Source organism: Protopterus annectens, chromosome 13.part0 (genome assembly GCF_019279795.1).
Source record: "Protopterus annectens isolate FY-2018-M chromosome 13.part0, PAN1.0, whole genome shotgun sequence".
Taxonomy (NCBI): Eukaryota; Metazoa; Chordata; order Ceratodontiformes; family Protopteridae; genus Protopterus; species Protopterus annectens.
The window spans coordinates 178,091,515-178,106,332 of record NC_056747.1 but is presented as its reverse complement, the minus strand read 5'-3'; the positions used below and the strand labels follow the sequence as shown (position 1 = coordinate 178,106,332).

The 14,818-nt window shown below is 38.0% G+C and overlaps 1 long non-coding RNA gene across 1 annotated transcript in view; it reads left to right on the top strand.

Annotated features, from left to right (window-relative positions):
- Positions 1-956, top strand: part of LOC122788322 — a 97,790-nt gene extending 96,834 nt beyond the window's left edge. Inside the window, exon 3 of the long non-coding RNA XR_006362637.1 lies at positions 833-956. This is a non-coding gene — a long non-coding RNA (uncharacterized LOC122788322). The remainder of the gene's footprint in view (positions 1-832) is intronic.
- The last annotated feature ends 13,862 nt before the right edge of the window (positions 957-14,818 follow it).

Sequence of the window (14,818 nt, the reverse complement as noted above, 5' to 3'; positions counted from 1 at the left end):
CCAGCTATGTTTTATGAAGTTAAAACAACCAGATCATCCATATTTATATTCATATTTGCATACTTGTAAATGTTTTATACACACTATATCGCAGTTTTATTTATCTTTAATGTTTCACTAGTTAAATATTTATGATGAAAGTCTAAAGAATCAGAAGTCATATTGTGCTTCTTTAAATGGGAGCAATCAGTTTATGCAACTTCATTTAAAAAAGTGCAAATGAATGCTTCCTATTTTGATTTTGAGAGAGTCCTTGTGTGATTATTTTTTTATGAGAAAAGTACAAAAGTAGTGTACTAAAATACTATTTTAACTACATCAATAAATTGTTTATAGAGCTGGATCTGAGCTTGGCAGTTTCCTTCATGTTGGTGTCCTGTGTTTACTGTGCATACTTGTGTTTTTAATTGTCATTCTTTTACTGAAATCACAGTTTCTAGTAGTATCTGAAAACAAACATTCTTGCATTGAACCCCAGAACTCTTTTATAGCTGCCTCTTTTTAAAAATGTGTAACCTCATTATGTAAAACTAAACCAGCATCTTGTAATGCCTCTCATTATATTCTGTAACTGCTAAGGGTTATCTATGTACAAAATCACAGCGACTAGTAATGACACTCTTTGTATCCAACCATTGTAGATGGTACCCACATAATAAATCATAATACCTGGTAATAGTTATTTTTTTTCACTGTTACATCTCATTTGCTTGTTACAGAATTTCATTTAGCTGTAAAAGCTGTGCAGAAATTGGATGTTTTTCAACGATACTTAATTTGTTGTTTGCTTTTGTGAGATTGTGATAGCATCCATTGTAAAATCATTTTCCAGTTTGCAGGAATACAAGAAGTCCAAGTAAATCTTTTTTGCTACAAGAAGTCTCCTGTTGGACATGCTAGTGCCATTTGCTCTTGGAATTACGGGGCTGTTTCATCAAATACGACAAAGTACCTGCTGCGTGTAAGGTAAGAAATGGAGCAATTTTCTTTTATACTTCTAAATGTCATAATAAGATATGCTGCTGTAGTTCTCAGCACTTGGCTATCATATAAATTTAGTTCTTACTATATTTGTTGTAATGACAAACCAAAGCATGAATGGTGTAAATGCATTCCAATTTAAATTAAATGATATGTGATTTCTTAGGAAGACTGCATGTAAACTAAAAATGTTGAAAAATAAAATTAAATCACAATTAGATAAAATATAAAGCTATACAAAGTATAAAAAGTGGTCAAAGCTCATTAAGAAGGGCGAATGGTGATGCAAAGGGAAAGACAGCAAAAGATGTTGTTACTCATGTTAAAACTTTATGAACAAGCCAAGAAGAAACTTTGCAGTGTGGAGGGTGTGATGTTCACTTCCTGAATTATGTTAAGTACCTAGTTCATTAATAAAAATTGAGCTGTAAAATGTGTGCTACAAAATAATAAAATAGAAAATAGTAGGTAGTCTACAGTTGAGTATTAAGGATCACTTGTTTGTGCTGAACCAAGGTCCTATATAATTCAGTCCGAAGGAATAAACTACAGAAGAAATCAGACACATTTTTACCTTTCCCAGAGCTAAAACCACAACAGACTGAGTTTACTGGTGATTACAGTTCCTTGCTTGACTTGACAACCAATCAGCTTCAAGAAGACAGACCATCTTATTCATACGGTTCTGAAATACAAAGTAATGCTTCAGTACCAAATAGACCTCTAAAGACAGTTCCTGTTTCTAATTCAAATCAAAATCTGTATGTGACATGGGAAGGAAGAGTGTGTAAAGCCAATCTTAAATATATCGTGAATTGGACTTCAAATCAGACAGGCTATGTCGAATTGTTAATACAATGTTTAGTTCGGGAATGTGTTTAAAGAAATTATTAAAGTAAATTTGTTCATATATTTTAGTCAAGGACAAAGTTAAAGAGGGAGTTTGTAGAACAGTGATTGTTTGCACCTTGACAACTATTGTAGTTTAAGGAAGCACATGGAGAAGGGTGGTGTTAAGCAAGTTCAGTTATATGCAAGTCATGAATGTGCATGCAGGTGCATTCATGTTGGCTGTACAATAAACTGCTGATAACTTGCAATCTCTGTATCCACTGGTCATTATACAAGTACTACTACCAAGATGTCCTCTGATCTCAGTTCTGTAGTTGCAATTTATGATATAGGGTAATTTTGGCTGGATAGAATTTTTAGATATTTTGTAACTTGACATGAGTTTTCAGTGTTTTTTTTTTTGAGCTTTTGAGGTTCAATATTTTGTGTTTTAGATATTTTTATGATATAGTTATGTATATACATACACTTTTACTCTTGTTTATTTATTCATTCATTTACATTTGATTACCAGGGTAGAACACTGATCAAACAAATTCCAATTACAGGTCCAGGCTGGGTTACATCATAGTGTAATAAAAGAATGAGCCGGATATGATAACAAAGATTTCTATTATGAGTAAGGACAGAATAACTGATAAACACTAAACATTTATGAGTAAGCACAGAATATCTGATAAACACTATACACAAACAAGATCTAAAAAATCAAATCTATATACAGTGATGATGCTGTTGTTGTGGGAGGGGGAGAAAGAGAGCGATTTGAGAATGGAAATGCAAGATGTAGGTTAGGTAAGATCGTGAAATGATGAAGCATTGCCAGAGCCATAGGTTTTAATGTTGTCAGAGTAGCGGTATGTGCGACTGGAAAAGTTGCTGTTATAGAATGTAGTATATATGAATGAACAGTAGAGTGAGTTTCAGGTGGTAAATATTTTGGTAGGAGGTCAGCAGGTGATATTCAGAGGTCTGTGGATGTGCTTTGACTTGAACTTGTGTGTCCTGAGTAGAGTTTAAAAGTTAGTAGAATGTTTGAGCTAAGGCTAATTCTTTGCATGTATTATGTAGCCTTAAGAGTTTGATTAGATAGTGAGATGTTTTTGATGTTTATACCTGTTACAGGATACTTATGCAGCAACCATTACACCTGTGTAGATAAAAACCTAGCTTTGTTTGTTTTTAGCATAATACTGAGAAAGTTCACACAGACTCTGCCATAGACTGCAGTGAGGGAAGGATTGGTTTGTTTTTCTTTGTATTGTTTTCTTTTATTTGTATATTGTGGTATATTTACATTGCACTGGGTTTTAATTGCATTCTGTTTTCCACTGCATATTTAAAGCAGGAAAGAAGCCAAAGCTGTGTGTCTTGAGTTTAAGAAATTAAAATAGATCACTTTAGGTTAATCGCCGGTGAAGTGAGAAAAGAACAAGTAACTAGACCTTTTATTAATGGTAAAGACAAATCATTTCACGGCTTTACTGGAAAAGCTTATTCTGATACAGACTGCTGTAAGGGAAAGATTAGTTTTTTCTGTATTTTATTTTCTTGTATTTTGTGTATTTTGGTAAATTTTCACTGCACTATAGTTGTACTGAATTCTGTTTTCAATTGCAAATTTAAACTAGGAAAGAAACCAAAGCACTGTCTCTTGAATCACTGAACTTAGATGTTTCCCACTTTTGCTGTTCTTTCCTTAAAACTCACTATCCCTTTAGTTGTTTGTCCCTCATTTTAATCTGAGCAGATAATTCCTTCCCTCTCTCCTTTCGTTGGCTGTTGTCAGTGAGCACAAAATTATCATTTTTTTGAAGTCAGTCCCCTCAAACAATTTACATTTATTTGCCCCCAATATATTCTATAGAGCCAGAATACTACTGAGTGCCAAACCCCCATCCAATCCATCTTCTTTTAAAATTAGTGTCTCACCCCTTTTAGACTGCTAAAACTTGAGTTACATTCTTTCATATCTTCCTAACTCCTTAGTCACACACTACAATTTTTAGAAAATGATCCCATTTTTCCATCCTACTTTTAAAATCTTCAACATCTGATGCAGGTTTACAAGTCACTGGAGAGGCTACATTCTGCTTCTTAGTAATCATCTTGGGATTAATGCTTCTATTTTTGCTCCTGGAGAGAAAAGGAGCGCAGAGACATTATTGCCTCTGGACTACAGATGACTGAAAGCCAAACTTGGGCAGAGTGTGTGTGTGCGTGGGACTTTACTCATTGGAGTGTGTGGTTGCATGGGACTTTACTCATTGGAGTGTGTGTGTGCGTGTGTGGGACTTTACTCATTGGAGTGTGTGGTTGCATGGGACTTTACTCATTGGAGTGTGTGTGTGCATGGGACTTTACTCATTGGAGTGTGTGTGTGCGTGGGACTTTACTCATTGGAGTGTGTGTGTGTGTGTGTGTGGGACTTTACTCATTGGAGTGTGTGGTTGCATGGGACTTTACTCATTGGAGTGTGTGTGTGCATGGGACTTTACTCATTGGAGTGTGTGTGTGCATGGGACTTTACTCATTGGAGTGTGTGTGTGTGTGGGACTTTACTCATTGGAGTGTGTGGTTGCATGGGACTTTACTCATTGGAGTGTGTGTGTGTGTGGGACTTTACTCATTGGAGTGTGTGTTTGCATGGGACTTTACTCATTGCAGTGTGTGTGTGTGTGGGACTTTACTCATTGGAGTGTGTGGTTGCATGGGACTTTACTCATTGGAGTGTGTGTGTGTGTGGGACTTTACTCATTGGAGTGTGTGTGTGCGTGGGACTTTACTCATTGGAGTGTGTGGTTGCATGGGACTTTACTCATTGGAGTGTGTGTGTGCATGGGACTTTACTCACTGGAGTGAGTGTGTGAGTGGGACTTTACTCATTGGAGTGTGTGTGTGCATGGGACTTTACTCATTGGAGTGTGTGTGTGCATGGGACTTTACTCATTGGAGTGTGTGTGTGCATGGGATTTTAATCATTGGAGTGTGTGTGTGCGTGGGACTTTACTCATTGGAGTGTGTGGTTGCATGGGACTTTACTCATTGGAGTGTGTGTGTGCGTGGGACTTTACTCATTGGAGTGTGTGTGTGCATGGGACTTTACTCACTGGAGTGAGTGTGTGAGTGGGACTTTACTCATTGGAGTGTGTGTGTGCGTGGGACTTTACTCATTGGAGTGAGTGTGTGAGTGGGACTTTACTCATTGCAGTGTGTTTGTGCATGGGACTTTACTCATTGGAGTATGTGTGTGCGTGGGACTTTACTCATTGAAGTGTGTGTGTGCATGGGACTTTACTCATTGGAGTGTGTGTGTGCGTGGGACTTTACTCATTGGAGTGTGTGTGTGCGTGTGGGACTTTAATCATTGGAGTGTGTGTGTGTGTGTGGGACTTTACTCAGTGGAGTGTGTGTGTGCATGGGACTTTACTCATTGGAGTGTGGGTGTGCATGGGACTTTAATCATTGGAGTGTGTGTGTGCTTGGGACTTTACTCATTGGAGTGTGCATGTGTGTGGGACTTTACTCACTGGAGTGAGTGTGTGAGTGGGACTTTACTCATTGGAGTGTGTGTGCGTGTGGGACTTTAATCATTGGAGTGTGTGTGTGAGTGGGACTTTACTCATTGAAGTGTGTGTGTGTGTGCGCGTGGGACTTTACTCATTGGAGTGTGTGTGTGTGTGTGTGCATGGGACTTTACTCATTGGAGTGTGTGCGCGTGGGACTTTACTCATTGGAGTGTGTGTGTGCATGGGACTTTATTCACTGGTCTGGTTGCCATCTATGGCATCTGCCAGAAGAAGGCTACATCAAGCCTACAGTCCCCCTGCAACACCTGGGATGAGACTACAGAACAGATCACCAGAGAGCCTGTGACCCACTTCACATCTCAGGATTAGTGCTACCCTTGCATCTGGAGAAAGAAGAAGCAAAGGGACATTGATTCCCAGCTGTGTGATGCTGTGGTTAGACCAACACTAGAAGTAGCCGGGTAGTAGCCAATAGATGAATCACCACTATTCATCATTCTTGACCAACTAAATTCTGTCTTTTTGATACATACTGCTAGATTAACTACAGTCTAGCCTTTCTTTAAACTCTGTCCATAGCTACTTCATCAATAAATTTTCAGGATGCACTATAGTTGTTTTCCTCCAAAGTCCAAGTATTAGACAAGTCCCCATTTTCCTCTGTCTGGCATCATGACTCAACAGTCCACTCTCACCCCATCTGCATCTAGTCTGAATGGATTAGGTGTTCTAAGGCAGTATCTGCATCTTGTCTGATTTGATGAGGTGTTCTAAGGCAGTATCTTTGTCTAATCTGATTGGATTAGGTGTTCTGAGACAGTATCTGTGACTAGTCTGATTGGATTAGGTGCTCTAAAACAGTATCTGTGGCTAGTCTGATTGGATTAGGTGTTCTAAGGCAGTATCTGCAGCTATACCTCTTGACCTCTTACAGCAAAAAATCTGGACAAAGCCTAAAATGATGGGGGGACAAATAGGGACAGATTTTAAATATTGCTCTTAAAAACTTAGAAAGTTGATAGAATAATAGCTTTTGCATTAGCATGAATTTTCTGAAGGACGTGGAGTCTTAAACTCAAATGCTCGTCATTATTTAATGCCTTCAGTCCTCAGCTATTTGCCAGAAAGGTACAGATTTTAGGAGGAACACACCAAAATTATGAGGCAAAAATCTGGACATTCTGTGAAAATCTGTTACAGTTGAGAGACATGTCTGCGGCTAGTCTGATTGTATTAGGTGCTCTAAGACAGTATAGCAGTTGTTTTATGCTTATCAACTGTTCACTACTTCTGCCAGCTAATACTATAACCTGCAAGAGATATAACTTTTTAAGAAACATGGAGGCAATCCTCTTACATCAGCCTACTATCGGTACGGATCATACCTCCACAACAGCAACACATCAATCCCAGCTCACTACTGTACCCATAGTGTATGCTGAGGCTGTAAACAAAAGTGCCAAAGTCTTCTAGAATTCACTACAAATTATCTCAGCCTCAGTTACTTGCAAGGTAACACCTACTCCTTCTCCACTCACACATACTGCAAATCCACAAAACTCACCCAGGAGCCATCATGAAAGCAGGTCTAAGCCCATAATACCCAATAAGTCTGCTTTCACACAGGGAAATGTTTTATTCATAGGTGACTCTATAATTAGACACCCAGACTCCATAACAGACTGGACAAGAGCAGGGTGACTGTAAGATGCCTTTCCAGTTCCAGGATCTCTGATATTACTAGGACCCACTGATCCCTTAAGCCAGACAAATATAACTACATCCTAGTAGCTGCCCATGTGGCCTACCTCTCAAGTATCCAGATTTTTGCTGAATGTAAAGATGTTTGCCTTATACTTTTTGGTCCTTTCCACATAAAATTTGATGTTTTCTGACAAATCACTGAGGAGTGAAGTCACTAAATGGCATATATTTGAGTTTCAGACTTCATATAATTCAGAAAATACATGCTAACACAAATCCTGTTATTCTAGTAACTTTTTAAGTTTATAAGAACAATATTTACAATCTGTCCCTATTTTTGGGACTTTGTCCAGATTCCTTGGGCTAAGACATTGGGAGGTATGCCATGTGACCTGCGACACTCCACTCTGAGGGACATGCAGATAGGTATGAATAGAACTTACTATGCATGTGTTAAAGGCAGGAAAGATACTGGTCTTGAGTAGTGTCTTTCCTTCACCAAGAATGATGCATAGATATAAAGATAATTGGCTTTATCAATTAGCTAAGTAGTTGGAGTAATTATAAAGGGACCCAGTCTGTGTCAGTCTTAGATGGTATGGTAGACAGAGCAATGTCAATTTGTCAAAGGTAGTTTCAACAAATGCAAATAAAACAAAAGTAGTTTGCTGAAATCATGTTCAGTGAACATTTAAAGAAATAATTTTGCGGGGGGGTGGGGCAAACCTCACAGAACCCCATAAGGTGGCACTCCCCACCCCCCTTGAATTTTATATACCAACTGCCAATCTTCACTATCAATATAAGTAGCTTTGCTGAACTGCTTTCTTTGTATTTGCATTCACAGAAACTGCCTTTGACCAGATGCTATATTCCCATTAGATAAGACTTCTTGTTTTTGTAAGGATGGCTTACAGCTGCAATACCAGAGCTTCTACATACTGGCTAAAGTCCTTAATGTCCTCATAGTTCCTTTCTTAGGCAGTCATCTCCTATCAGACTTTCCTACATAGAAAATTCAAACTCATATTTGGACAACATCATGGCAGCACTAAATGCTATGGGTCTAAATAAAAAGATGCCAGAACTTGAGACTCTCCTGCAACTTAAACACATTCATATTTGCATAATTACTGAGATATGGTTTTGATGCAATGACAACACCCGTCTATATGAGCGTTTAGTGCCTAACGTTTTCAGATCCTTGGCAAACTGTGAGGGTGTATCTATGTTTACAAGAAACAACATTTCTTCACATCAGAATACCCCAACTCTAACTTGGAGCTCAGGGAAATCCAAATCACCCTTAAGAGATCCAACTATCACTTCATTGCTAGCTACACATCCCCATCAATATCACCCAAAGATCACATAAATTACCACAACACCATTGAGGCATTAAACATCCAACCAGACATCTTCTTACTAGGGTACTTCAGTTGCCTAAGTAGTAATTGCTACATTACATCGCTAAAATACTTATGCTCGTTCTTTCCTTAACTTCATTAATACCAATGAACTGGCGCATGTTGAACAGTGGACCTAACTGAGAGAGCTGCTGCATTCACCTCTGACCTTTACCAGTACCTGGACAGTTGCATAGAAAATGGCAGTATCCATTCGCCTTAAATATAACTGTAAATGTATGAATGAACCTCTCTGGTGGAACTCCCTTTTTAAAAAACTGTAGAACAAAAGAATGAAAATAAGAAAAAGGACCAATAAATCCCCATCTCTGAAAACCAAGACTACTCTGAAACAAAAATGTAAAACAGAGTATCAACTTAGGTTTATATGTAAAGGAAACTACAAATCTTTCTTCCGTTATGTCAGAAAATTAAGGAATAATGTCCAACACTGCACTGAGCTCATCCATAATGAAATCACACATTTTGACCCCAAAGATATAGCTAATATATTAGCAGACAGATTTAGTGCTAACTTTACCCCTCCTACCCACATTGTTGCCCCCAGTTTACCTGAAAATTTAGTTCCCTCTGAAATCACCTTGGAATAAATCTTAGGATCCATGTCAAAGGCTAGAAATAATACTACAATTGGAATTGACAACATGCCAGGCTGTGTTCTCATCAGTGTCATGTATGCACTATCTGAGCCTCTACTTACTCTGTTCAGCCTCAGCCTATCTGCAAGGTTTGTTCCTGGTGCCTGGAGAACAGCCACTGTAACGTCCCTACATAAAGGCGGGCCCTCTACAGGTCCAAGTAATTATAGCACCATCGGTGTCTCAAACCATATATGCACAGCCATGGAACATATTGTAGCACAACTCATTTATGCAGATATAGGCAACTTAACTGATCTATATCCCCATCGTTTTGATATTGTGAATGGTAGACCTGTCTCCTGAACCTTAGTAAGCTTCTTTAAAAAGATTACACGGGTTATGGATGGTGGTCATTCTGTGAATATTGCTTGTCCTAACCTAGCCAAGGCTTTTGACACTATCCCCCATGCTGGTACTACTGAAAAATTTGACAAGCTTAATGCAAACCCCTGCATTTTACACCAGATTGCAAATCTGCTTTTAGTAGATCCCAAGCTGTGAAAGTTGCTGGTTCCCTCTCTGAATCTAAATTTCTAACTAGCAGGGTGCCACAGAGATCAGTTCTGGAACCTCTGCTGTTTTACATTTATTTTGAAGACAGCCAAGCCAATATCCCAGAAGTGTGGTTGACCAAGTCTGTTGATGACTGCAAATTGAATAATGTTATCGGTTCTTACTCTGATACAAACAGCTCCAAAAAAGGGCTGCAATATTCAAATACTAGGAGTATCAAAAACAGTCTCAAACTAAATGAAAAAAAAAGTGCAGCATAGTAGCATTTTGCAGAAAGGTTGTTGCCATCTCATATGTTATAAATGGTACTCCTCTTCAGACAGATTCAGTCATAAGAAGTCTAGGTACTTATGTGGCTAGCTTTCTCTCATTTAATCATCATATCTCTACCACATTCAGGGAATTCCTGTATCTGGTCCAGTTAATTTCCAAGGGGATATCTTCTAGATCCAAAGAAGTCATCCTACCATTGTACTCTTCTTTTATCAGACTAGTCATTGAATACAATACCGTACCCCTTTGGTATGTACAAATCGAAACATATCACTCAACTGGAAAGGCCCCAAAGATTTCTAACCAAGAAAATTAAAGGCCTTGAATCCTTCAAATTTCCCAATAAATTAGTACAACTCTCTTCATACTCCCTCGGTAGCCTTCAGGTTGCTGCAAGGTGACCTATGTCTCACTTTTCGAGCCATGAAAGACCCAGTCCTATTTTCCCTCCTATTTTTCTCAAAACACCTGCAATAAGGACTTAAATGTGCACCAAAAAATAAACAAGACTCATTCAAGAGTCAACATATTCATAGTCTATGGAATAAATTACTACTACAGATCAAACAAAGTACTAGTTTGGTTATCTTTAAGACTAGTTTTCATAACTAAATGGGTAGACAAAAACTTACACCAGTGTTATGATGTACGTCCCTGCTCATTTTGGGAAGTCTGCAGTGTTAAGTGCGTGAAAGATGTGACAAGAACTCTTAAGTTTGTTTGCTTCAAGATATATGACTATGAAACTTATGGTCCTTGTGATCTCTTACCTAGTATAGTGTGTTCCTGATTTTATACAGGACTTTATGGAGTTGAATGCACTGCAGAGTTCAGAGCTGAGGACAGGGGTCTACTTGAAAAGACTGAAAGCCTGCTTACCCAAAGATGACAAGACCGAGACGATATCACCGAATTTTCATTTAAATGAATCCTCATATAACTGACAATTTTCCCAGGGAAAATAAGCATACAGCTAACAATTGTAAGACAGCACACAGAGACACTCCAAACCCAAATATGTGGAGGTCTTTGCCCCCACACCCCCAATGTGGAGAGCTGCACCCCCACGCCCACCTAACTAATTATACCAACTCCAAAATTGCACTATAGTGCAGAAAAGGGCAAATTACCATAGCTGGATGACCACTTCCTTTACCTGGGTAACTTTTTGATTATGTGAGGATTCATTTAAATGAAGATTCAGTGTTGCTGTCTCTGGGTAACTGGGCTTTCAGTCTTTTCAAGTAGACCCAAGGACAGATATAATATCACCTTTCAGTTGGATGATAATTAGCATAATGTATTAGTTTGGCATCACCACAGTGGCCTATCATCCAATTAATGAACACGTTGAAGAATGTGTGGCCAAACACTGAGCCCTGTGGAGCAACTAGCATAACAGGCAGTGGGAATTTGCTTGCATCATCCCATCTAATGCACTGCACCCTACATTCAAGGTAGGTAGAGAATCATGTACAAGCAGTGACAGAGACCATATGATGACAGAACATTTGGAGGGTGAAAATGATTGACCAAACCAAATGCCTTACTGTGGTCTAAGAACAATTATCTGTCAACCTCACTACAGTTCAGATGATTTCTGTAGAGACTCAGATGCAGCAAGCAGAGATCAGATTTAAAACTGTACTGTAAGCTAAACATAGTTAACAGGATGGTGAAGGACGCGAGCATGTATGTGTTTGTCTAGAATGGTTTAGAAGAGCAAAAGGATTGTCAGGGAACCTTCTTTCTACAGAAGTATCACAACTGCCTGTTTTTAGACCACAGGTGAGCTTCCTTTTTTAATCAATTGATTAATTAGTATTGACACAAGGTACGTTATGGACCTATATGCTACCTTAAAGAAGGCTGGGGTTAAATTATACGATAAGGCTGATCCAGGTTACTTTTTTCAGATGAGTTTTTTTTTCATATAGTGGTCACCTGTTAGTGCTATTGATACACCTTTGTGGAAGGCTCTCTTACCTTGTTTTGATTTCCTTGTTTGAGTCCTCTTCAGTCCTTTCAAGATGTCTTCATTTTCACTACATTGGTGTCCAGTGACCAGTGACCCGGTTGGACAAGTATGACGAGAAGAATACTTCTGTCTGCATTTGTCATATCGGGAGGGTAGCCCTCTGCACATGAATTTGTTTCCTCAAGGATGATTATTTTACAAGAGGATACAAGGTATCTCCCAGTATTCTGGGGGCTTTCCAGCTACATAAAACATTCTAAAGTATTTATGGCTACACAAAGTACTATGGTCCTCTGAAGTGACACGACTTTATGTGCTTTGAGAAACTTATCAGAAATCTGTGCCCCCCCCCATACAAATCTACCTCAACCATTCTCCTTTATTCCTTTTCACAAAAACGTTTTCCTGCCATTAAGGGTAATACATTTTACATTGTCATTACTAGACGTCGCATTAAAACCTATTAATGCCACAAGTCTCTAAACAACATTACTGACATTAATGGCACTAATAGATAACCCTTAGCCTTAAGGAAATGAAACTGTGAATGGCCAATCAGATCACAGAGCAGCATTGTAGCAAGAAGACAAAGTGGTACTGAATATCTGATCACAAACAAAAAGTGAAAGCATTGACTATATCCAAGTACGGATAATGGTTTAAGTCACTAAATGGCTTATTAATGATGCAATAATTCATGGAGCCAAATTCAGGGAATGGATATTAAAATGCAATTCTTTTTCCATTTCCAGTGTCGTATTCAACCACGTCTTAACCCATGAAAGAAAAAAAATTATACACACACACACACACACACACACACACACACACACACACACACACACACACACACACACACACACACACACACACATATATATATATATATGTATATATATATATATATATATATATATATATATATATATATATATATATATATATATGGGTCTACCTAATAACACAGACACGCCAAAACACCAACATGAAAAAAAAACGACAAAAAAAGAAAGTTCAAAACACATGCCCGACAAACCAAAATCCCGACAATCAACAAAACAAATACCTTTCCTGAAAAACACACACACAACACAAGCACTCCATAAACCTTACAAACCTACACTAAACCTTACATACACAACTATCTATGCACTAACCTTAACCCAAACCCTAACCCTAAGGTCCGTCACTATCGCACAATTACTTTACCCGCACCCTAACCCTAACTCACTTAATCTGCCCCTAACCCTCAAGTCCATCACTATCGCACACTTACCTTACCCGCACCCTAACCCTAACTCACTTAACCTGCCCCTAAACCTAAAGTCCATGACTATCTCACACTTAGCTGACCCACACCCTACCCTAACATCCATCACTATCATACACTTACCTTACCCACACCCTGACCCTAACGTCCATCCCTATCGCACACTTACCTTAACATGTCGGTGTTCTCAGCGTCGGGATTCTCAACTGTCGGCCTTCTTCATTGTCGATCTTCCGGTGTCGGTGTTCTCATCATCGGCGTTGTGCACTTTCAGTGTTTTCAGGTAGACCTCTATATATATATATATATATATATATATATAATGCAATGACCGCCAATAAGAAGAAAAAATCAATGAAACTTAAACTTCTTTAAAACAAATGAACTGTAAAAATGAAAAAATGACGCAGACACCAAACTGATAAATAAGCTTTCGCTCTTATTTGATAGAAGAGCTTCTTCAGAATGAACTTGGAATTAACAGTTACAATTTAAAAAGAACTAAGATGACAAGTTTAGCACAACCAATAGGAATGTATGCATAAGAAATTAGCATAAAATTAATACATACATAAAAATAGACCAATAGTAAATTGAAACTCTCAGAACTCATTGTAATAAAATACATTAACAAGAACATGAGATATGGTAGAGAGTAGGAATATATCATTTATACCATTTAAGAGCACACTTAATGTTAACAGCTTCGTTTAAACCAGGATAAACTTCTGAACCAAGCAATAACTGCCATTTAAGTTCTTTAAGTTCAAGAAGCAGATCCCAGTCACCAAAGAAAAGATCAACTTGTTCAAGAACCAAAAACTGAAACTTATTAAAATTAGAACAATATAAGCTGTGTTTAGCTAAAGCATTGAATATGTTTTTAGATCTAATGGCTGCTAAGTGTTCTTTAATCCTATCTGATAGTTTTCTCGAAGTTTTACCAACATAAAATCCATAACATGTCATACAAATCCCTGCATAGACAACAACAGAAGAATGGCAATTAAATGTTTTGTTAAAAGTGATTTTGTAATTGCAATGAGGAAAAGTGTAATGAGACCCAGTGTAAATAAAAGGACAAACTACACATTTATTACAAATGGTCATGCCAGAGGGAGGTGAAGGTGAATGTACATTAAAAACAAAGTAAGGGGGGTCTCTGTTCTCAAGACTCATACGTATGGTTTTGGTTCTTTTATAAGAAAATAAAGGACTAGGGCCAATAGCTGAAAGCATGTGTTGAGAATCTAATAAAATGTCCCAGTTTTTTGAAATGACGTCCCTAATAGAGGACATGTCAGTAGAAATGGGTAATGGGAAACTAAGAGTCATGTCTGTCCTTTTAGAAATATCAGGTTTGAGTTTGGGGTTGAAACCAAATAACAAAATAGGTGTGTAATGACTGTATCTTAAGGAAGATACCTCATCAAAAATAGAGTTCACCAAAGATGTAGGATAATTCCTTTGAATAAACATATGTTTAAGTAATGCAGACTGAAAATAAAATTCATCATCCTGACTAACAATTCTAGAAATACGAATGAACTGGCTACGCACCAAGTTCTTTTTCATAAAAAAAGGGTGACAACTTGTAAAGTCTAAAAGATTGTTTTTGTATGTTTCTTTTCTGTGTAGAGTGGAGCATA